The sequence below is a fragment of the Tyto alba genome, unplaced genomic scaffold, assembly GCF_018691265.1.
Source record: "Tyto alba isolate M040663 unplaced genomic scaffold, T.alba_DEE_v4.0 Super-Scaffold_23, whole genome shotgun sequence".
Lineage (NCBI taxonomy): Eukaryota > Metazoa > Chordata > Aves > Strigiformes > Tytonidae > Tyto > Tyto alba.
Window position 1 is genome coordinate 16,283,446 of NW_024881297.1, and position 24,971 is coordinate 16,308,416.

Below are 24,971 nucleotides of genomic sequence, written 5' to 3' on the forward strand. Positions count from 1 at the left end.
TAAACCTTTTTACTGTGAAGTTGATGGCATAAATTATATCAGTATATAAATGCTCTACAGCAGCTTTAATATCATTTTGTAACACTGACATCTCCCAGTTGGTCTGAAACTATGATGAGGTAAATCTCAAGGTCAGAATATGATAGTAGCATCTGTCTCTGTTTTCAGTTATTATGAAGGAAGAACCTTCAGACTGATTTTTACAATAGTAATTTAAGGGTTAGGCTTACTTTGAGGTTGTATCCAGTAATTTTTGTTTATTTTAGTAAAATGTATCTTTATGGTGTTAAGAATAATGACTCCCAGTTCCAGACCTTGGTAGACAGGGATTCATTTGAATTTCATATTTAATATTATATTTAATAAATGTAATATATGCTTATGCCTCTGCTTTTTTTTATTTTTTTTAAGTGAAAGAAAAATATTTCCTCATTTAGTGGTTCTAGAACAAGGACAGTGATAAGATCTGTTTTGCAAACACATCTGGGTGAGCATGCTTTTTCTCCTCTGGGTAATTCTTTCAATAGAGCTACTCACAGTAAAAAGCTGTTCATATGGGTGTGCAGTGAGTTATTGTTAATACATGATTTCAAAATCTGGGAACTGAAGAAGTTGTCACCAAGTGGCCTGAGACTTCTAATAAAATGGTGGAATCTGGTGATACAAAGGCAGAGCAAAGGCACTCCGGATTGATTAATAGATTCCTGAACTTGCAGCTGTTAGGGCAGACACATTTCTTCTGGCTTCCTGCAGTTCTTAATCAAGCTAAGCATCAACAAGAGGCACATTTGCAAAAGTATCCTAAAAATGTGAATATATAAAATGATGCACTTGTGTTTTTATACATGCACTGGTAACTATCTTTTAGTAACCAGGGAACTGCATACCCACCCCCTGGTATGATTGCATGGATACTGTTTAGATGACTCCTGTGGAGAACTGTTATCAAGTAATACAGATTTTTATCATTTCCCAGAAGTCTTACTAAAAAAAAAATAATCATTAAATGATTGTTCTATATCCTCTTGCTGTCACTCTTCTTTTCATTTTCCCCACCCCTGAGCAGTTCACCACTATAAAAGAGATAGTTACAAGTTTCAGTAGTATATAAAAGTGGCTGAAAGTTGAAAACTTTCTTTCCTTACCTTTCTTTGATTGAAAAATGTTTGGGTTTTGTGTTTCTAAACTTAAAATCAAAACTGCTCCCTTGATGTGTCTTTTATGACATGTTTCACCCCAGAGCAAACACTTACACTGCTAGGAACAGAAGAATATAATGGAAATAGTAACAAACCTCTAAAGTGCAGCAGTGCTATCAGGCATGATTACAATTGGTTTAGGTTTGAACTGGCAGCTCCCATCTTCAATCTATCTATAAACTTTAAAGGTAGTGTCATGTTTACAAAGATGGTGAAAAGATAAATTCAAGCTGCAGTGCAAAATAACAGGCAACAATATAGCTTTACTCTTAAAACAAAGCCTAACAGAAGCTGCAACATACCAAAACCTGGTGTAAAAAATAGTGTCAATGATAATTACAATGAAGCAGCTTTACTAGCACCAGCATGCTCAGATGTACAAAAACATGGAGCAGCATTTGATCATGAGATATTAAAAAAGGATAAAAGGAAGGAAAAAAGGATAAAAAGGGAAGGGTTGCATTTGCCTTTAGGTGTCACAGGTCTTCAAAATTTTTCAGTGTTTTAAAATCCTTATATTAACTACAGATACAGCTTTAACAAAAGGAAGCTGGACTCATGCTCCATCACAAGATTGGGATATGTATTTTAACATTCTTTAATACTAAAGCACAGTCAGTGTTAGCTGAGAAACTTACGTAAGAACTAATTTATTATATATACCAATATTAAGGATTTTTTTCAACATATAAGTTGAAAGGATAGAAGGACTATATAGATAATTATCATTCTCACACTTAAGATATGCATAATAAAGTCAAAACTTTGCTTTGATGTACCAAACTCCATACCAGTTTATTCTACATGACAGAATACTTGCAGGTATGAAAACTTAGTGAGGGGAGAAAAACAAACAAAACCAAACACAGACATTCTTCCTAAACACCTAAGAAGGTATAAACTTACATGTTGGCCTTTAAAATGAGACAACCTTACCATAGGCTTCACTGATGCCAGAACTGCATTCAAAGCATTTTGGAGTCTGCTTTGCACTCAGTAATTAAAAAGAATTTTTACCTGTCACAAATGTTGAAACCATCCCACAATATAAAACACCTCTTTAGATGATTTAACAGATTAATAAAGTTATTCTAATAACTCAAAACTGTATTTGTCGGCAATAAAATATTAAAGTATAGAACAGTATTTTTTGCTCCCAACTTTTACTGAAACTTCACCGACTGAAATATAAATGTAGCAGTGAAACACAATCCTCTCTCCATTCAAAATGCCATTTAAATTCACCTGTTCTGTAAAGCTCATGTCTGCTCACTCACTGGTGGGAATTCACAGCACATTCACTGTAATAATTCACACTAAGTGCAGGAAAAAAAAAAATGGTAGAGAACTAAAAAGGTCTGCTCTAGCCATGATCTTTCAGAATTTCTGAGCAACTTCTGCGGAGTATTTAGAAGCTTCGATTCCTATGTGGTTCAGTATACATGTATGGGAGAGGGGAAAAAAAGAACAGGGTCACTTGATAATGCCTGTTAGGCAGCTGGACAACATCTAAACTAAAAATCTCTCCACGTACATTTCATTTTGGTATCAGAGGAAACCAGCACTGTTTTGATGACCATTACCTATTACTGCCAGAGAGTCAAGCACACAAATAGCTAGTGCTATTGCACCAATTTTCACTATCTGTTGATATGGAAAATGCTATTATCTAATTTAAAAAAAAAAAAAAAAAAAAAGAATCTGCACTACTTTATTAAGGCCAGAAAATTATTTACAGAAAAAATAATAGGTATACATACTTACCCACACATAAGTGCATATGTAGGTACATATGGTATGCATAGGTAACACTACTGCTTAATTCTTTTCCTTTAATCCCATCACACTCATAACTTTCATCACTGTTTCTAGTCAAATTCAAATCACAAGTACCTTACAAGACTAATTTATAGTCTCAGTTGCTCTATGAAATCCTCCAGTGAATAATTTTTACTGTTCTGGTTAGTGAAAGGTAAAAGACAGATTTTAGTTACATAGAGGAACTATGAAATTATTTCATTTTTCCATTAGGAAAGCATCTTACATTACAGTTTTTATGATTGAATTTTCATTTATTTCTGTCTTAAAAACAGAATTAAGTGAACAAATTCCTTTTTTTTTTTAAAGCACTGTTAAAGCATATTTCCATAGAATAAATTATATACCTGCATACAATACAACATGCACATGTTCCAAGCCCTATGACACGTAAGCTCTGATTTAAAATTTTTGTCACCCAACCAAAGTGACAGCTCAGGAGATTCCACAGTAACCATTGGACAAATCATATCATCTTCTCCAGGACTGGCAGGGGAACTTACAAAGCTATTTATGAATAACAAATACTTTTGCTGTTACCATACAGAAGTTTGGTGCAAACATCAGGTCTCTTGCAATTTTTTTCTTTCTTTCCAAGGGAAAGACACCTTCAGGCTATTTGGCAAAAATTTTGACATCTCTAAGTAGCAGCTCAAATAATGTAAATTAGATACTGTTGCATTACTTAATTTCCATCAGCATGGTTTTCAGGGATGAAAAATACAAATATTTAATAGTATTTCTAGAAGTCTAAATATTTAGTATTTACTTGCCAAATGTCATTACATTCCTCCTTGAATTTAGGAGTCTTCATTTTGATCAGAAAAACTCTAAGAAGTAGATTTCCTGAAAACATTTTTTACTTTCCTCTGAAGTGGAAGAATGTCTGACTAGCACATGGAATTCTCCATGTACCACACGGATGCAACTCATTCCAGAGCGGTTACATTTAACACTCTTCTCAAGAGCCGCCATCATCCATTTAATAGCTAGAACTCAAGTCAGAAGAGATAAAAGTGATGAGAAATGCATGGAGGGGCTGTTGGGACCTCCAATCTTTTAAGCCTCTCACCCAGACTAAAATAAAAATAAATTCTTGCTTATTGTGGATGTTAGAAAAGCTGATTTCTCTCTCATCAGAGACTCATAGGATCACATTTCAGGGCATAGTACTCTGAACTTTACTTTTAATAAGGTTTAGACTATCCCACTGTAGTAGGGAGGCAATCCCTGATGTGACCACTGAAGGTTAGAATTTCAAAAATCTTCATTAAAAAATTTGCTGGTTTACCATACTGTTTCATGGTACACTGCCCTTACTAATTAAATTAATAGCTACACTTGCTTACTAAAGAGATTAACTTCTGCATTGCACTCACTAGACGGGTTAGTTGCTAGGCAGCTCTCACTGGAGATTTGCCACTATGTTCTTATCTCTGAGGACAAAGGCTGCTATGCATCTTTCACTAGGAGAATGAATGCTACACTGCTCTCACTAAGAGCATTCATCTCCGGCTTTATATCTCAATTGCTCTCCTTTAATTATTTTAATCACTTGGTGCATTCTAGTGTTGCAGGCCTATTTAATCTGGAGTATATTTTGACTTCTATGCTATGGAATTGCTTCTATTTTTTCCTCCCTTGCCAGTTCACAACCTCAAAAATTTATTCCAAGTCACATGTGACGGTCTTGTACACCAGAGCATGCCACGCTTGCTGCTGCAGTAACATTCAGTCTGATATTTAAGCCCTTCTCAATATTTTTCTATCCACTGAACTATTCATTGTCAAATATTTGTTTGTTTACTTTCATTTTATTCCACACTTCAGTTCATATTTAGGAAGTCACACCTTTTATTAACAGCCTCATTGTGCCAAATGCTTACTCAATACAAGCAGCACAGTTCCCGTGACTTCACTGAGGATGTGATTTATGCCACCAGCACTCTGATCTCCTTTTCTACGGAGCAGCTGGACCTCCAGGTATCCAGATATGGGTGTACTAACTCCCTTTGCGGTACCCAGATGAATTCCAAAGAATGAGATTCCAACGTTGTTTCCTCATTGACAGTCTGGCCTGATTTTCCCTAGTGAATAGATCCAGATACAGCCCACATCCTTGTGCCATAGCAACAGCTGGGGAAAATCAGCTTAGCTCCACAGATATCAGCAAAGCTGAAGACACAGCTCCTAATCTCCAAAACAGACCAACCCAAAACTAAGGACTAGTAAAATCTTCAGGTTTAAGTTGCAACTAGAAATTATTCCTGGACTAACTCTATCACATATTCTTAATAATACAACACAGATCTTAAAAGTGATATGTATATCAGTGTTACTCAGAACATGCTTCCAGTGGCTCTATTTGTAAAATGACACAGTGGTTACTGAATGGGAGGAAACAAATCACAGCTGAAAAATATATTCCCTTTTTCTGTTAATTTCTAAATTGCTTGAAGACATATTTTAAAATTTATTCTTTAATTAATTTGAAATTTTTGTATAATCACATCATGTAATTTTACGCCAACTTGTGTTTTACTATTTTGTTTTTTGCCCTGCAGCTCATTTTACCCATTTCTGAGTACTCATTATCCTCTGGATGTTATTTGTGTAATATAATTATTCCAGAAAGCACCATTTGACTGGATGACCCAAACTCTAGAGAGATTGAGACAAAAAAACCTGAATAATTAATAAAATACCTGTACAGATTCAAATTCCCTTGTTCAATAAAGAAATAATATAATTCCTATTCTTTATAATAAATATGTGAGCACAGTCAAGTTGAAATATTTTTATAAACAATTTGCGTACCCTTTTGCTCAGTAGTGAGAATTGGCAAGGCTTCTTGTAATTATGTAGAGTCAAAATCTGTCAGCAGCACTGCATTTTTTTCCAAGAATAAAAGAATTATCTTATCCTGCTTATGGGTGATACATGAAACAAGAAAGACAACAGAGAAAGTTGGTCAATTCTGACTCTGAAAAGGTGAAAAGATGGAGATTTTAAGGTTAGGCTGAAACAAAAATTAAAGTGATAATATCTTCACAAGTTGAAAAGAAAAAATTTAGAAAGAAAGATCATGGTAATGTTGACTTCACAAGAATAACACATCATGCTTTTGTTTTTAAGTAGAGGTTAAATTATGGCATTAGATGCCATAAAGGATTTTGATCTTTTTCAGTGTTCTAGGAATTGGGATGCAAAAAAAACCAAACCAAAACAAACAAACAAAAAAAAAAAAAAAAAACACAACCAAAAAAATCAACTCTAAATGTTTTTCTGTAAATATCAAAATGATGGCTGCTCAGAGAAAAACATAAGTTAATCACCTTGCTTGAAGGCACCTTTATTTCTTATAATATGTCAGCTTCTTTTGACATTTCATGGAAAAATACTGAATACTCAAAAATTTCCCTGAAAATTTACTTCTTATGGGACATCAATTTGAAGGATAGTCTGCTAATGATGCGTTAGTTACTGTGAAATGTTTGAGACTAACATACAAAATTTGTACTGTAAAGTCATGCATGAAAAAAAAAATTTAAACTCTTATTAATGCATTAAAAAGTGTTTTAGAAAGATATGCAAAGAGTATACCCTACAGTTTTAATCCTCGAGGAAAAATGTTGCAATTTCTATGAATCTCAAGCATTCAGGACAAAAATTCTGAGAATAATGCACAAAATAACAAAATATATGTTCTGCTACTCGAGATAATTAAATATCAGCAAACCTTATGATCTATGTATGATAAACATCTGTCTATTGTAATGATAGCAGTTGTAAAATAATCCCGCAACATGATGATTCTCAATAGATTAGTATGGCCTTTAAGCCATCTCCCTTTCAACCAACTGTGGACTGTTTTTATAGGCAAGCACATCCACATCCATAGGCTTTGCTACTTAAGAGTAAGAGACAACTGAACAAACCAGAATTGTTAACTTTCACCTTGGTTATACAACCAAACATGTTAAAGATATCCAGCTGCTTCAAAATTAATAGAAAGCTGTACATTGGATGACACATAATGAAGGGGTTAGAATTCAACATGACAGAACTGGTCTAAATATTTGCTTTCAAACAAAAGACTTTGAAAAGTGGCAGACAACAGGTTTTCTTTTCAACTTCTCATAACTTTTTTTAATCAACCCTTTTGACTGTTTATTTCTCACTAAAAGACTTTTCCCCAGAGCTGAAAGTTTGGGCACAGTGACAAAACTTGGAAGCCAAAGGAGGTAGAGCAGAAGTCCTCTAAAGACCACTGAAAGAGATTCCTCAATATCTGATCAGGAAAATTCACTTTATGACTGGCTCACTGCTTATTGAGAAACTATAAACTGTCTTGAGAATGAAAAGTTCTTGTTCCAAATAGATGAGAAAAGAGGGAACATTAAAAGAAATGCTCTGAGGTACAGGGAAATTGCTGTGTTACCTCTATCTCAAAAAATTTTCTCACTGTTATCTTAAGAACTTGATAATTTTCAATTTATTTCTCTTTATTTTTTTTTTTTTTAATTTGGCTCTCTCAAAGTTAAGAAACCTTTATATTTAAATTAGATCTGACACTAGTGCACAGAAAGTATCATTCTGTTTTATACATAGACAGATTTAATTATCACTTAAGCAGACACAAAGAAAGCATTCTCTAACATGCGCATGAGAAAGAAGAGCACATATACACCCTTCCAAAACCAAAGTTCTTCACAGCACTACCAACCTGAAGATAGTTCCAAACTTCAAAATCAAGGAACTAGTTGTTGGCATGTTTTCTGTAGCTGAGATTATCTCCCATAAATTTCTCTTTTAAGAGGAAAAGCAATAATGACAACACCATGGAGAAAGAGAGAAGGTGTGCGAGAAAGAATTTCAAGTAGTATCAGCCAATGTAGTTTATGTGAAACAAATCAGTTACTGGAGAATTTTTTTGTCTTATTTTTTTAAAGGAGATTACAGGCACAAAGATGGAAATGATAGAAAGATGCAAAGGAGTACACCTTAGACACAAAGAGAGAGAGAGGCAGAGTGCACACTTTAACATTCAGCACAACATTTAAGCCAATAGAAATAGCATCCAAAAATGTCCTCCATACGTCAACTGACAAGAGAAAAAGTTGTACAGTTTGTACTATCTTCAGCAGAAAACTCACACAGATTACTGTGGGTCTGCTTGCTGACATGTTATGAGTCTGCATGCTATGACACCTACTGAGTTAGAGTTCTGTGTGTATTTCTATACAGATATTTAGAGAGTGCTATTTCTGAGTTCATGTGCTGATCAGAGTCTAGGAGCCTGAGAAGAGTTATATCACTGATCCTGTTCAAGCCAATGTCAATTAGACAGCCAAGATTTTCTCTCTATTCTCCCCCTGTTGCTTATCTTCACCTCAAATCACTGCTGACATTATTCAGATGTTTTAATGGCTATAGATTTTGGCATAGACACATTAGACCTTAAAACTTGCACTGAGATCAGATGATTTCACACTTTTGAGTGCATTATGCAGGACAAGTTTGCCACATCTAACATGTCAGAATTGTATTTTATGACACTGCCTGAAAGATTGGGCATATGCTATCTTTTTAAGATTATGTATAGAACATCATAAATCAAATGTCTGAGTGAAGCTTTGTTTATTCTCGGTAGTATACAAGCAGATATTTTTGTAACGATATTTTATCAAATATATCTGAACATTCTGCTGACACAGTATTTCAAGGGAGTCCAGTGAGGCAAACAATGTGACACTAAAAAAAATGTGAAATATATGTCAGAGCAAATAATTGATGTAGCAGATAATAAAATCTAATGCAAATATAGTTTATACCAAGGGGGAAGTAGCACAAGAGTGTTAGTCTCTCAAAATTAGCATGATGCAAAAAGTATATACAGTCACTGCACTATGCCATTCATATCAAGTAATGAGCCATGATAATGTACTGTGATATATGAAGATATTTAGAAGACTCATAGGAGTTGTTTGGAGGAAGAATAGCTTTATAAACAGGTTTATATTGTCAGTTGAAATGCTTCTGATTCTGAAAATTCTTTAGCATTATCATACTTGTAAGATTATTGAAAGAGGATAAACCATCCTCATCAGTTGTTCTTGTTTAAATCTTATTCATGCAAGATTACAGAGAGAAAGCTTTTGTTAGAGGCAGTCCTGATATAAATCAGATTGAATATAATTTTGGAAAAGCTTTCTCTATTTTCATTATTTATGTTCAGAGTGAGAATCATATTTGTATTCACTGTATTAGTTTTTTGATCACAATGATTAATCACACAGGACTTGTACCCAACTCATGTCCCAAATCTCTCAAAGTCTTTCCAGAATTATGATATGTAGATCTATCCTAGACAAAAAAAAAAAAATTACAAGATATATTTTTTCCCCATGATACAGTCTTGCTGCTGAAGAGGCTGCCAATACCATTTGAATCTTAATCTCTACCAGTTATCATCATCATAGTCAGACATCTTAATATGAGCAAGATAAGTCTCTAGAAAACCACTGAATTTTATAAACACACACAACCTGGACTCATAAAACTTCAAATATCAAGCTTAGCAGTTTAACCACAATGAAAAGCACAGTTTTGTTTCCATTTCTTTATATAATCATAGACATTATTTTAAAATATCTCATATACTGGAAATTAGTAAAAATACATACCTTAATACTTTGGTGTTATTTTGTCTTCTTCCTGTTCATTTTAACTGGGATGAACCAAAAGAATATTACAGGTGAAGCAAACATTTCTGAAAGACAATCTACCTCCACTGAATGAACAAGAAAATTCATCCTCTCAACAGCAAGGACTTAAACAAATAGTGTCTTTACAGCAAAAAATAAAAGATAAGTTCTATCTATAATGACAAAGAAATTGACAACTTCCTTATCTGTAATCCATACAAATCCATAGTGTCTGTTTAGTTACCAGCCTCCTGCATTTAGTATAGAAATCAAGATATTACAAACTACTTAATTGTTGAAGAAAAGGACAAACAAAATTCTCCGAACTGGGATTTTGACCAAAGTATTTTTTAAAAAGTTTCAAATTTTCATTAAACAAAAACATCCTCCAACTCTCAAACACCCACCTCTGTCTGTTATTCTTTCTTTCCCCAAAAGATAATCTTTTAAAATCATACTGCAATGCATTCTGGGAGTAATAACTTGTACATTACAACCACTTCTTTTTTTTTTTTTTTTTTTTTTGTTAAATAGCAGCCATGATAATCCATTTTTACACTACAGTATCTTAAAAAGGGCCCCTTGCCCAGAAGGGATGTGAATCAACTGGTGCTCAGGTTCAACTAAGCATAACAGTAGCCCACAAATCCAGACTTCAGAAAATATTTTGCTTTTATTGTTACATACAGTTATAGTAGATCATGCAAAGGCCTCAATATAATGGGCAGCATACAAATTCAAAGGAAATTATGCAAAAGAGATCACAGTCTAGTTGACTCTAAGGCAATAAAAAGGGAAATGAGAACAAATGACGGGTTTCATATCAATCAGATGATCAAATTTCTACACATGCTAGATTTGACAAAAATAAATAAAAAATTTCAAGGTCAATAAAAACATAGTGGTTTTCCACAACAGAACATCTATCTTCTTTTATTTCCCATATTCTTTCAATTACATTGTGTCATTTAAAGTACATTCTTCCAGTTTGGCCATTTTATTTATAACCTAATTGCTGTAAAATTTTAGTTATTAAGAAAAAAAATTCTGTGTCCTTATTTTGTAAGGTTAGTAGGCAAGCAAGTGCCAGAGAAATACCACCCATTCATGCAGCAACAAAATCTGGAAATAAATGCAATTGGGCCAAAAACATTTCAGAAGTTATCTTCTTTGAACACTAAATTATGTACAATCAACAGCAAAATAAAAGCTTGGCTTGACTTCAAATAAGAAAGAGTGAATAGTATTGTTTACACTGGTCCTGATGTAAAGTTATTTTACTATTAGCTGTTACAAGAAATTTAGAAGGAGATATGACAGGTAAGACATTATATTCAGACTCTGCTTCCTATTTTTAGAGCAAGGTTTTAAAATTTATCCCTGAATCAGGATCTAAAAATTTCTAATTTACAGAACTATTTTGCAATATACCTGGGTCTGAAAGAATAAAACTAGTATGTTCTTTCTATTCTACCCACATGAAATACCTCTCCTTAAAATTTTGTATGAGGATTATTCCTCTCAAGTGCAAGCTCCATTATTCATAGAGCTCTAAGCAAAACACTACTTAGAAGAATCCCCTGATTTCAGTCAATGGGAACCTGTAAGATTAAAACAACAGAATTTGACCCTGAACTTCACTGCCAATTTTTTTTTTCCCTTGCTCACTGTGTTTTAAAGTGGTCATGCTACCAAAATTCTTATTTTACCACAGTTTTCCAAAAAATTTGTTTTAGTAACTTAGTTTTAGATAAATAAGACTTGAGCCAAAACAGTTTGTTGTACAAGTTATTTTCAGATACATAATTTCTCATAAAAATAGCAACAGAAATTAATTTCTCCCACTCCATTTTATGTTGCAAATGCCTCTGAGTCTCCCTATCCTAAGAAACAGGTGAACTCTACCTTTAGAAAAAGGAGAGCTTAACTTCTCTTCCCTGACACTGATCTATTTTATTTTCTGTTGAGATTCCTGTATTTTATGTTATTTCTCACTACTTGACTGCCTAAGAAGTTCATTTTTGAAATAAATACAAAGTTGAAAAGTCCAATCTAACATAATCATAAATGTTGAATTAATTTTATTTCATTGTATGTCTTTTTTCCCTGAACACCGAAAAGGAAAATAAAAACCCTCCAGATTTTCTCACAAATGTCACAGCTGCTTAGAAACAGTTACTCATATCTTTGCAAATAGTATTTTCTGTGCACTTCGCGGACCATTAAGATGATCTAAGTTATGAACTCAAAGGATTGCTATTCAGAAAGCTCAGTCCCTGTGCTATTTACAGTGCCAGAACACTCAAAGTTAACTGGTGACTGAAGTCTCACAGTAACAACTGACATTTCATTTAACCTTTTTAACTAAAATAGTTATCTCTGCGAATTACTCATGTCACGTTGAAGCAAATCTTCACCTTGATACTGAAAGTTAAGCCTACAAAATGACATGTCTGGCACTTTATGAAAGATACCTCTAAGCCCTACAATCTATAGTGTGTGGCACTAGTTCACAACCAGTATGCACAGCCTGATAATAGAGACAGCTAAAACCCACAACTTCCTTTTATATTAATATATGTGAAAATAGGGAAAATCACTGTGAAAACAAAAATAGTTCTTTATTGAAAGCTTTAGGCAAAACCTGTTAATACTAGAATTAGTTTATAATTTTACCCATCCATAAAACTGAGACCACAAACTACTCTAATCTTCCCCAGCCCTCTCTGATTTCAGACAGTGCCAAACACCGAGTGCATGTTTATGAGAGCAGAACAAAGTTGGACTCCCTTCTTGGGCATCACACTTGCTTCATTTTAATTAAAGAATACTTTGCCCAAGTTCCCCAGGCTAATACAAGTCTAATTGAAGTCAATACTAAGTCCAATACATTGCCATATGTGCAATCTAAATTCACATCTTAAGCTCACCTCAAGCAGATGAGAATACTTTGAATGGACCTAATAGAGCTTTCAAAGGGACATGAACAGTTCACATCCCTTGAGATGTCCAACAACCAGCATCAGCAGACTGTGCTGGAAACTGAAAATAGAAAAGGAAGGTATAGCATGAGAAGGAGTCAGCAGCAGTCAGTGAGTTCAATATGCACTCCTCTGGAAGAGGTGGGTTAAATTGAAGTGTTCCCCTGTGCCTACAGCAATGCCTCTGTGTTAACTCTTTATACTTCCCTCCCTCAACAAAGAAGCCCAAAACTCCTGAATGCCAAGGCCATCCACTTCTGCATCTGGGCTTCTGGACAGGGAGAGGTTAATTCCATCTAACACAAAAAACCCAGTAGATCAAGAATTACTAAAATTCTCCCATTTAAAGCAAAAAGACACAAGGGAGGGGAGGAATCAGAGATGAGGAACAAAACCCATAGAAGTTATGGGTTTAACCTGCTTACCAAAGGAGGGCTTTACAGTGCTTCAGGTAGACAGTTGAGAGAGAAGGCAATGAAGGTACTAATCTGCATCAGTTTCAAACTGTCAACCCTAAAATCTAATTCCAATTTAACAGGATTTTAAGCATTAGAAGAGATTGACATCATCACTCCTCAATAGCCTTAACCTCTGGAGCTTTCAAAAGAACAGACAGTGAATTGAATTATTAGCCTTTCACCTTGGAGACCTGGGTAGAAAAGGTAAGAACCAGTAGCTCTGAAGGCAGCTAATGAGACTGGTAGCCTATTTTTTATCTCCACTGTGCTCTAACGACCCTCATACATTTCCTGGACTTCCCTATTTTTTTCTTGTTGTGTTTCCCCTGTCCCCTATCTAACTTAAAGTGAAAATTCAATTGGTTAGGAATGTCTGACATCTAATCCTACTTATGTGGGATGATCATGGCTGTCAACAATGTTGGGGCAACATCAATACCAATTAAAGATGGCCTTAAGCCCAACCCAGGTTTGAACAGTTTTGAAGAGAGGGGTTGGAATCTGAAGTGTGATCCAGGCAAGAAACTTTCAGGAGGCCATTACTTTACTAGTAGTCTGTGTCAAATACCTCAAGTTCAACCTGAAGATTTCTTAAGCAGAAGATGGAGCAGAGAAGGAGAATTTTCTAAATATAAGATTTGCTTGTTCTATCTCATACATCTCATTCACAGCACCTGTTACCATGATGCTGGTCAAAGGCCAGGTGGAGTAACACATAAATTATCTGCAACCATTTCTATAGTAATGAAGCCTTACAGATGAGTATGTCTTACTTATGCCTCTTCAAATGTGACTGTAGGACCTATAAAAGAGTTAATCATTTCAGACATTTACTTGAGTAAATAGGAACTTGTATAAAAAAAATGTGTGTTATTCTTTGCTAAACAATGTTTTGTTAAAATATACTTGACTATTTAAAAAGAGTTAAGGAAGCAAAAATTAAAAAGCTGGTCAAGAACATGTTCCATGACACAGAGTGCATGGCTAGAGAACACATGAAATACATAATTTAAGACTTGAACCTGTACACTGTTCAATAAAGAATCTATAGTGAATTCTTTCATGGAAACTGTGGCCAGATGGCATATAGGCCATTGCTATAAAGACAGGATAAATCAATTATAAGTACATCCAACAACTTTTCCAGGCCAAGTGGTCAAGTGTTTGGTTCTATTTACATTTTGGTCACATGTTTAGAGCATGCCTAAAAATAACCTGCAGCTGCCTATATTTAGTATTTTCTTTATCTGCTGTTTTATTCATTCTCACCATTTAAAAAAAAAAAAAAAGTAAATAATTAAAAATTTACTTGTAATGATTATTTTTTTCAATAATGAAATAAATCATTTTATGCAGGTATCACAGATTTTTTATTCCAAATAGAATTATTTTATATTTTAAGCTTACTAAAAATTGAGAGGGTGGTGTTTTAATCATTCTACAGCTTTTGCAAAATATTTTTTAAGTGACAGTGGCTGTAAAGGGAGCTAGTCTTTCAAGATCAACTTTTTCACCATCCAAAACAAATGCAAAGGAAGTTACAGGGTATTTTTAGTAAACTGAACATATTTCCTCCAGAGTATATCAAAATTACTAACACAGATACTTAGCATCTTTGTAATACTGTCAAGAAAATCAGATACCATAATGAATATTTGCAAATCTTGTTGTTCTGCCTGAAGTTTAAAAAGTAAATAATTTATATGTTTAGTTAGTTTAATCTGTCTATTCTTTAGCTCCTAATGCACATACACAAATACATGTTTCCCAATAGTTCTAAAGCCTCATGTGGATTTTCCTGAAATGCAAATCTAGTCTTACACAAAAAAACCTGCCCATTATCTCTAAGTGATGGACAATCTGCATGAGAAAAATCTAGTCACACTGTTCGTTATGAAAAGGTAGCCATGAAAATACAGAGGTTTGTAGGAACTGAGTATTGTTGGCAGTACTCAGTAAATTGGCAAAACTAAGTAAGATTATACTGTGAACATTATATTGTAAGATTAAGTGCACACTTAATCCAATCAATGTCAAACATTCAATCAGAAGGAAGACACTGAGCCTTCATCAGTTGACCACTGAAGGACACCCTATGATCACCACCACATTCGATAGAGCATGTAAATGATTTCTTGGAAATCCCCAAACCTTTCCCAGAAGACCTATGCATATGGATAACATTACCTTTGCACATGTGCCCAGACCCGGGGACAGAAAAAAGACCCTGAAAACCACCCCCCATAGAGACAGTATTGGGCATGTGCACCACCGCTGAGTGATGGGTAAGGGTGAACAAGGCAGTTTTTAGGATATGCCAATCAATCCTCAGGAGGAGCGACAACACCTCAATATAAGAGCCGTGACAACCAGCATCAAAGGGAATTCCCCACCTGACGTGAAGTAGATTCAGACTGATGGGACGCCGCAGCTCTGTAGTGGTAGTTACTGCATCTTTACTTTCCTTTTTTTTTTCCTCTTCCTTCTCTCTCTCTCTCTTTCTTGCATCTACACGAATATTGATGTAACTAATAAACTTCTTTTCTTTATGGCATTTGACCTCGTTTGGTCTTAATCTCACTCTGGGAATAACAACGAATCTCCCATGACTGGACTTTTCCGGGTTGGGACAGCAAGACCTCACACTCAAGAGGTGTCAAGCTCACCTGGCTTCTATCTAGGGTCACAGAGGGAAAAGAACAAACAAAAGGCATAAAGAAAAAAAAAAAAAAAACTCTCTACTGTTTTACAAAATTAATTTTAGAAAAGAACCATGTTGATAATGGTTATGGATATGAAGGTAGTGAGGAGAAGAGCACTTTCAATTTCTGAAGACTTTAGCAAGGGCTGATAACACTTGCCCTTCACAATTCAGACCTCAAACTTCACAAGACCTAGAATAACTCTGTAGCCTATTAGTAAGCTAAATATATCCAGGGAACAAACACGTATAATGTATCAGTCTTTTGTCAGAGATAACAGCCTGCACTGCTTTGATATGAACAGCAGAGATCAGTTGTGAAGAATCTAAAACAGCTGAATTCAGCAAGAGCACTCTTTATTAGGATTTTTTTATTATTTTTATCTTCTATTCAGTGTACCATCACAAGTTAAAGAAGTATCAGAAGACAAGAACTATTCAAAATGGAAAACTAGACATTGTGTATCACATACCTGGTACAGATGGATATCTAGTATTAGCATAGACCTATCAAATTAGTATTAGTCAGAGGTGCATTGGACAACACTTCAACAGGAAAGGCGAATAAATAGAACTACTGTCATTATAGGTCCTAGTTAGTTTTGCTAAAGCAAACAAACAAATTTCAAACACCATAATTCATGACATATAGATGTTAGGAATCTAGTAAGAAAAACAAAACAAACCAAGAATAGAATGTTGAGTAACTGCAAAAACAATCAACCATTCCAAACTCCACAGATTTTTTTATGTCCAGATGCATAGAGCTGCACTCTTAATAATAGATCCAGAAGAAGAAAAAGAATAGAAAGGAAGAATTATGCTCCTAATAAAACTCCTCTGTTTTCTTAAAGTCATAATTCAGACACGTATGTAAAACTCCAGTGGAACTAAATGATCAGCTCTAATAATCTTCTGGGAGCGAGACTCATTCACATCCACGTAACGACATATTGACAAAAGCTATTACTGGGTAGGTCATTCAATTCACAAGACCTTTCAGCCTCATTGAAATTTCAGAGGGAAAGAAAACAAAAAACATCAAAGTCTTTGTATTTAGTATATAGACCTTTTTGCCAGTTCAAGTTTAAGACCTTTTTAAAAATGCACTGTCAGCAGCATAGCTTTTAAAGGTAAAATGAGGCCTTTAAAACAGGTATCCCACTGTGCATTCTACCACTGCGCTGCCTGTGGAGTGTAAAAAACAAGGGCAAAGATGGGACTGAAAGTCTCAAACGCTCTCTTACAATGGCTTTCATCATCTCTTCCAAATCTGTAACCTTTGAAGACAGAATGAAATGCAGTTAATGCATTTACAAATAGGCTGGAACCTGCTACGTTTTTAAAAGAAACTCACAAAGGGCAAAAATGTCCACTGGAATCTCATTACATTATTTAAAGGGACACTTTCAGGGCTGGCATCCCTCCAGTTTGACCTCCCTTTTTATTTTCATCTGTTTGAAAATTTCAGGCACTTTCTTGAATTCTTTTAATGATTCGTCACTTCTCTCTCTCAAAATGAAAACTATTAAAAATGTCACTGATATATGATAATACCAGAAGGAAGCCTATCTGTGACAAGTCACAAATCCATCCTTACCCTTCATCTTTTGCAGGGAAAATACTCAATATTCAGCTGACAAAATATCCATTACATTGCACGTTTATCAATATAGTCTTTTATAAATGCTAAATAAGCAACAAGGAAACAAAACCCAGTGGTCCAGAACTCACGAGTAACTCTGAATCAAGCCAATATGCACAAATGGTAGAAGAAAGCATACTGTGTGAAGATAATGACTGTAGACGTAATCCTTCAACACACCCTGAAAACAGTTGAATAAACATTAGACTCTGAAAGGTTGCAAATAATAAAAATCATACAGTAGCCTGGCAAGTTTCTTTAAGAAGCACTCTGCAGAAATAAAACAGAGGCAGTAGCGGGAATAAAGCTTCAGAAACAAATGCAATTTCATATTATCATATACTCTACTGAATGTGATGTATAAACATGGTTTAAATAAATGGTCATAAAATCATTTTGCTGATTTTTAAGTCTTGTTTTTCTATTCAAGGACATAAATTCTGTACAGTAACTTTAAATCTTGTATGATTTTTTCATTGCTTAATTTTCAACATGAGTGTTTACTTAATTCTGGATTTTTCAATTTCCTTATTGATTCTCAATAGGACACTTCTGATCAGTAACAGTTAAACAGAAGTTTGTTTGCCATAACTCTACTCTATTAAGACTCAAATTCTGGCAACATTAAAACGCACAACCTTCATACTGGCTTTTAAATAATACACCAGACAATTCAGCAAAAATATTGCTTTTTGTCTAGTCTAGTAGCAGAAAGGTCAACGGTAGAACATCTGTGTAACTGAAAACATTTCTGTGGGAACTTAATATAACCTTCGTTTCATACTTCATGCAATGTAGTTCTTCATACACTCTCTCTAATTCTTTCCAAAAAATATCAATTTTTTACAGTTCATTTTATCTGTAGTTATTGTAGCAATAGATAATGGCTAGATAATAATATAACAATGGTTCACAATAACATATCGAAATATCTTTTACCTAGTAATATACAAAAGTACCACAATATGTCACTTATGACTGAAATTAGATTGTAGTTTACAGAATACCTAACATGCTTTTGGGCAATAGAACTGGAGCTATATAGTATCTACGAATAAAATTTATGAGAAATCATACTTTTCCACCACTTAAGTTGCTACTGTTTGTAAGTTCCCATTTATCCTCATAAAACTATGATCCCACTATATGCTAATCCTCCTTCCCAATCCTGCATTGTCCTTAACAAACACAGCTAAACCTGTGCCCATCAGCACATGTAAATTCATTGGTATATACATGCAGTCAATAGTATTAGTGGACTTTGAGCATTTCCATCTCACTAATGTGCACAGAAGTGATCACACAAAAATAAAACAACAAACCCACAAACAAAAACCCCCAAGTCTGTATAGGTCACCTGTAGTAACATCTGTTGGGAAAAAGAATGGCAACCAAGGGAAATGCTGCCTTGCCCTGGAATTCTTAAAGGATAGCTAATTAATTCCATTTTCATAAACACCAACATTATGATACTCACTTTTAAGATATTAATTATAATGTCATCCAGCCATACAAATTCAAAATGAAATAATTATTTTCTCAGGAGAAAGGAAAAAAACTAATTTTTTTTGCAACCATTCTATTACTGAGCTCTAAACCGTGTCTTGGAAAAGCAATCTCAAGGAATAGTTCCACACCACCATGCTTTGAACCATAAGAAAGCTCACATCACAGCAGAAAGGTGACAAGATCCAGATTCATCCTTGTTCTTGGAAATGATGGCAGTATTCTGAGAATTTCTACCTCTTATCACTGACTTCCAACCAGTTATTTGTCTCTGAATTTTTCTGCACAACAGCTGTTTTTTGACAGTTTCAAACTGATTGTAGTAGCAGTTCACTATGTTCCCAAAGGTGAATTTAGTAGTATGGGTTAGTTGTAAATTCATCTACTTTTACTTTCTGGATGATCTGTAGGCTAATCTAAGGTCAAAATGTAGTACAATGTGATTTGAGAAGACCAAAATATCTATTACCATTAAAAGCACATTGAAGAATTAACCTAAAGATAAGATGTTTATTTATGGTATGTTTTATTTATGAGTTTGAGTTTCAAAAATCTTTGCTGTGGGAACTATACAACCTAACAAGTGTACTTTCTCAGGAGTGATCCAGGGAAACTCTAGCTGAACTGAAGTGTTATGACATACATGGCCTATGAAAAGCCACCAGAGACTGGCAAGGGAGAGCAATTCAAATTCCAGAGTCTAAAAAAGCCATAAATTCTCTTGTGTGCTCTCAGTGGCCATCAAAGGCAAAGATAAAGAATCCAGATAATGACTGCAGGTTTTAAGCTGTTTCGGATCTCTAGCTTTTTCAATAAAAACAACTCTCCTGGGCTCTCAATATTACGACTCAAGTTGGGCCCACAAAATGTTATTACCTACCCCACAGAAAGCATGCCAATTAAAAATAAATGTTGCTCCATTCAGGTGACACCAAGAGATTACAAACAGAGCAAGTCTCAATATCTAGTCCACATCAATAATGTAGTGGTTGCATCATTCAGCTTTGTTGGAAGAGACACAAATTTGGGTTCCTGTTCTGGCTATGTGGATCCACTCATGACTAACACTTGAGGCAGGGTAGCTTCTCTCTAAGTTTATTCTAATTAATGAGCTTCTATTTAAGATGTAAAATCTACAGTTATGCAAAATATACATCTCAGAGGGAAGTTTCATAAGATGGCCAAATTCATCTGACAGGTCACTTCTTCCTGGATGAAGTTCATTTCTCCATACCCCTTTCAGTCTTGTTCCTGCAAGTATGATCCCACTGCCTTATTCAAGCCAGCTCTGACATTCACTACAATATTTATGGAGCCAGTTCAGCTTGCTAACTCAGCAGAAAACTATTCACAGGAAGTTTTTTTATCTCTAGGTTAGTATTTCACATTTTTCATTAGAGTTGATAGAAGGTAAAGATAATTTCTTGCATTAGCTTTCATTATCTTTAGAGATGCCTCAATCTGTTAGGAATAATTTAGCAAATAAAATCTGATTAAACATTCTGAAATTTTCTTTCAGCAAATGATCTATGGTATTAGTGTATTGGTTCTGTTTATTTCTGACTATGAAAAATCTGTATTGCACTTTAAATACAAACACTGTTATTTCAATAGACTTCTGAGTATGAACGTTTCCTACATTTTTTCTAAACTAAACACACTGGAACAAAATAATAAGGGAAAACAGAAGTAATGGTCACGAAAGTAAGATGTCACAGTCAGGTGAGATCACCCATTTTCCTGTTGAGAAGGGGTCAGAGGAGCATAAAACACCAACAATGCATGAAGAAAGCCGGGGCTTCCCTCATCAGTGAGTTCTGGGGAGTCACCACCATGAGATTTCAAAGACCAGAGTCATCAGTACAGATCAAAATGGTGTCAATTCAGTAGTATTAACAAACTTATCCTAAACTAGCTGCAACTGTGTAGCGACTGATTGTTTTGTATGTGCAGTGCTAATTACTGACAGAGATTAAGAACTAATCATTGGCAATGTGTACTGTCAATCCAGTAATGCCTGGAGTTTGAAATATCACTGACCTGTCTTTCAAACATTCCTATTGCAGCAATCCCTAATCTCTAACTCACATACAGACTTAAGTATATTCAATTGCAAGAGAAGGGACCGTGGCAGTAAACTTTTGCCTGGTGATCCTTAGAGGATACAACCCTCCTGGGAGGCCAAGTGCTCAATGGTGTGTAGTACCACAGCTTCCCTCTAGCTCCTGGTCTGCCTGCACAAGCACAGATGAAAGCTCAGGAGCAGCTACAAATCAGTGTGATAACTGCAGCTAGAAAGGAGGTAGCAAACACATAAGTATTACACTGACAGCATGACTCTTGAAAAATCTGCATTTGTCTATTACAAACAAAAATCATTGCAAGTATATGTGAAAGCTCTTAGCAATCTCCAGTACTACAATTAGTGCTTTACCATTGAAGGGTCCTGTATTATTCTTGTGAAAAAGCGACAGCCATGGTACAATGATTGCATGTTTTTATCCTTGAAGATCTGGAACAATTTTTATATATATACACACACACACACATATATATATATACACACACCTATATATATAGTTATTTTAACTAGCTATTAAACAAGATTGCTTTCTATGGCAATAATTTTTGTATTTGGATTGAAAGTGATGCAACCTTCAAAACTCCTGTTGAGTTCATGAGGCTGTGGTCTCACCACTGGGACTTCCTAAAAGGCATTTTGCTTTAGTAGATACCATTACATCTGCTGACTACATATGTACATTGTCTTAGTTTTCAGTCTCAGTGTTCTACTGTGCATTATAAACTCTGCAGTATCAGTCAGAAGTGGTTACAGAGCAACCATGGCAACATACAAATAAAATATGAAAGATGAAATATTTTTATTTTCATTTTTATATTAAAGTCAAATTAACCTGAATATCATTCTGCCTTATAGGTTAATAAAATAGAAGATAAATTAATTACTAGCAGAAATAAATATTTATAATGTAAGTACCATGATAACAACAACAAATGAAAAAGCTTCTTAGTGGAAGTGCTTGCCCTAAAGGGCAAGAGATATGCCAACCTAATAACCTCACCAGGGGTTATGAAAAATTTGCACATTGCCTGACAGCCTAAGGTAAAGTCTTATGGTAGCTCTTCAAGTGGATAAAAGGGAAAATGGAATGCATTGCAAAGAAGTACCGTTTATCTAAATCAATGGAGACATTTCCTACTGCATTGACCTTCACTGCATCTTGAGGAGTATAAAAAGCATTAAGGAACATTTTAAAATCACCCAGGGGTTTTCTTTATCTAGGTTTTCTCCCTGATCAAATAAACTGGAACTCTTTATTATAGATATTTCCCATATTTCAAGTTAATGTACATTTCTCTGCAGCACAGCCACCTAAATAATCTTAACACTTCATGAGGGCCCTGACAGTCTCCCAGAAATGTCATATTCCTCCCTCGATGAACATCCCTCAGAACAATAGCTTTGCAACGTCCCTTTGCACTGACACTAAGTGAAATGATTATCCTTAAGATGACCAGGATCAAGCAATGAAATGGAAGGACCAACGTTTAACATGAACACAAGTACTAAAGAGTGGAAAACCATAAGTGTGTGTAAACTGATATTGCATATGTGACAGAGTTCACATGCATTTGTTCTCTTATTCCAGTGTTTATGAGAAACAATACTACCAACAGAAGGGCTATCTCTGCTGGCTAAGACAGGAGAGTAAATTGTTCACTAGCTCTTCCCTCATGGAGACTCAGAAGTAAATCAAGCAACAATAACATCAGCAGCAAAGCCTATTAGCAGACATTCAGTAAGCCAAAATGGGCATAGCTTTGATCCTATGTCAACCCAGCACAATTTAATCACTGTCCATTCAATTAATCCCTATTTATAGAGGTGTCAATGATCAGAGAATGATATGCAGACATGAAATATAAAGATATATTGCACTTACAATCTTTATACAGCTTTCCTCTCTCAAATGTAATGATGTTCCTTGTGAATTAGGTTTTCACACCAGGAGAAAATAGCAAAAGCAAGCTCTGCACAGAGACCGTAATAGTATTTCACCCATATTGTTCTTTTTATCTATAGGACTTAAAGAACTCTACCAAATTAGCAAGGATTAAGTAAATAAGACAATGATAAACCCACTTCTCCTTATTCCTACATATGGCAATGTATAACACAGTAATAAGCAGTGGGTCCTGACTACATGAGGTATATTAATTTATAAAAATTAGCTTCAATCTTTGCACTCTGTCTATTATTATAATGCAGTTGAATTGGGAAATATCTGTAAGTAAGATTAAATACAGACTAAAGAAAAGCAAAGGTTGAATTTAAGTAATCTCTTCATCCATGTTCTCTCTCTCTTTTTTTAATCATTCCTCACTTTTGCCACTATAACATTCTGTTTGCAACTGAATTTGAGTCTTTCCATACTTCCTTTTGATTTCTTCATAAACTCTAATTTTTGCCTAGCTAAACATCTAGTTCCATTTCCTATATCTTCTTCCAAGTTTCTCAAAAAATATATATTTGATTTTAAGCAGAAAACTGGCCAAAAGGCTAAAAGTAAATTGACACCTTTCATATAAATAATGCAATGAGTTGTGTAAAGCCTTTCATTTAATATCATGGGAGTAATATTATATCAAACGTAAATTTTATCAAGTATGGGCACATGAATTCTAAGCTCTTTATGTTATTTTCATATATAAATTATCAAACTCACATGCATGCTTTACAATTTCAGGTTCAATACATCTGAGCTTATGAGTTTCTGCATACCAATAGTAGCTTCTGCACCACTGCACTGTGCAATACTTATTTCAGCTCTGTGTAGATTTTCTTTACTATTCAGCCATTTTTCCTTATTACACTTCCAAAGCAGCAGATCTATCTCTGAAAAGTATGAAAGATACATGTTTTTCTGCTTAATAAGTAAATTGCAGAGAGGAATTATAATCATCACTCAGATCACAAGATTATTTCATGGAGCTTGACAACAACAGCACAGAACAGTGGAAGAATAAACACAGTTATCAATGACATTTTTTACAAGCCATTGATCAGAATATTGGAAATACTTAAGATTTGCCATGGGATTTCACATTTTACATTCAAAACTAACAAAACAGCTGCTTTTAAAATTCAGAGTAAAGAACTCTGTGTCTTGCCTGCCTAATTCATTGAGTCCTCTGCATCTTGTCTTTAAATCCAATGCACAGAGGGGTTCTTGGGTTTTATCCTCTCCTCTTCTCAAAATTAATGAGAGTCATATAAAGCAGCTGACAACTGGTAATCATTCCTTTATATTTAAAAAATATGTAGCTAGAACAAATGTATGACTCACTTGGCCACGTTCCATAGCTGTGTTACTGTACCTGAATAGCTCTGCAGCACTCCACCTTCTGTACATATTGCATGCTTTAAAACTGTCTAGCGTAACAGATAAATCTGAGCAATCACATATTTTGTAATGATTTCTCCTGACATTCTCAATTACATTTTGGAGAGCCTTGAGTACAACATTTCCAGCAGTTCCCTCAACCGATAGCATAAATTTTGTTAAACTGCAACAGAGTGCTGTGCAAGATTTATTTGCTGAGCAGTTAACTCTAGATACACCATCAAAAGCAGGAAGTGAAATTGCATCAAATTTCACCAGCAGTAATTAATTTGTTGTTTGAAGGGAAATAGGAAGAGCCAAGCTACAAACAAAGTTTAAATTCATATAATCACAGCACAGAAACATTTCTTTAAATTTCCTACAAATCAGTGTGGAGTGTAAGCCATCACATAAGAAGGCTGTTATAAATATTATTAGAGGGCCTTGATAACATTTTTGGCAACAGGCTGGAAGTTAAAAAAAGATATGAGGTATGAAGCCAGTGCTCTGAAACACAATCCAACAGCAGGAAAATTCATATGTACATAAAT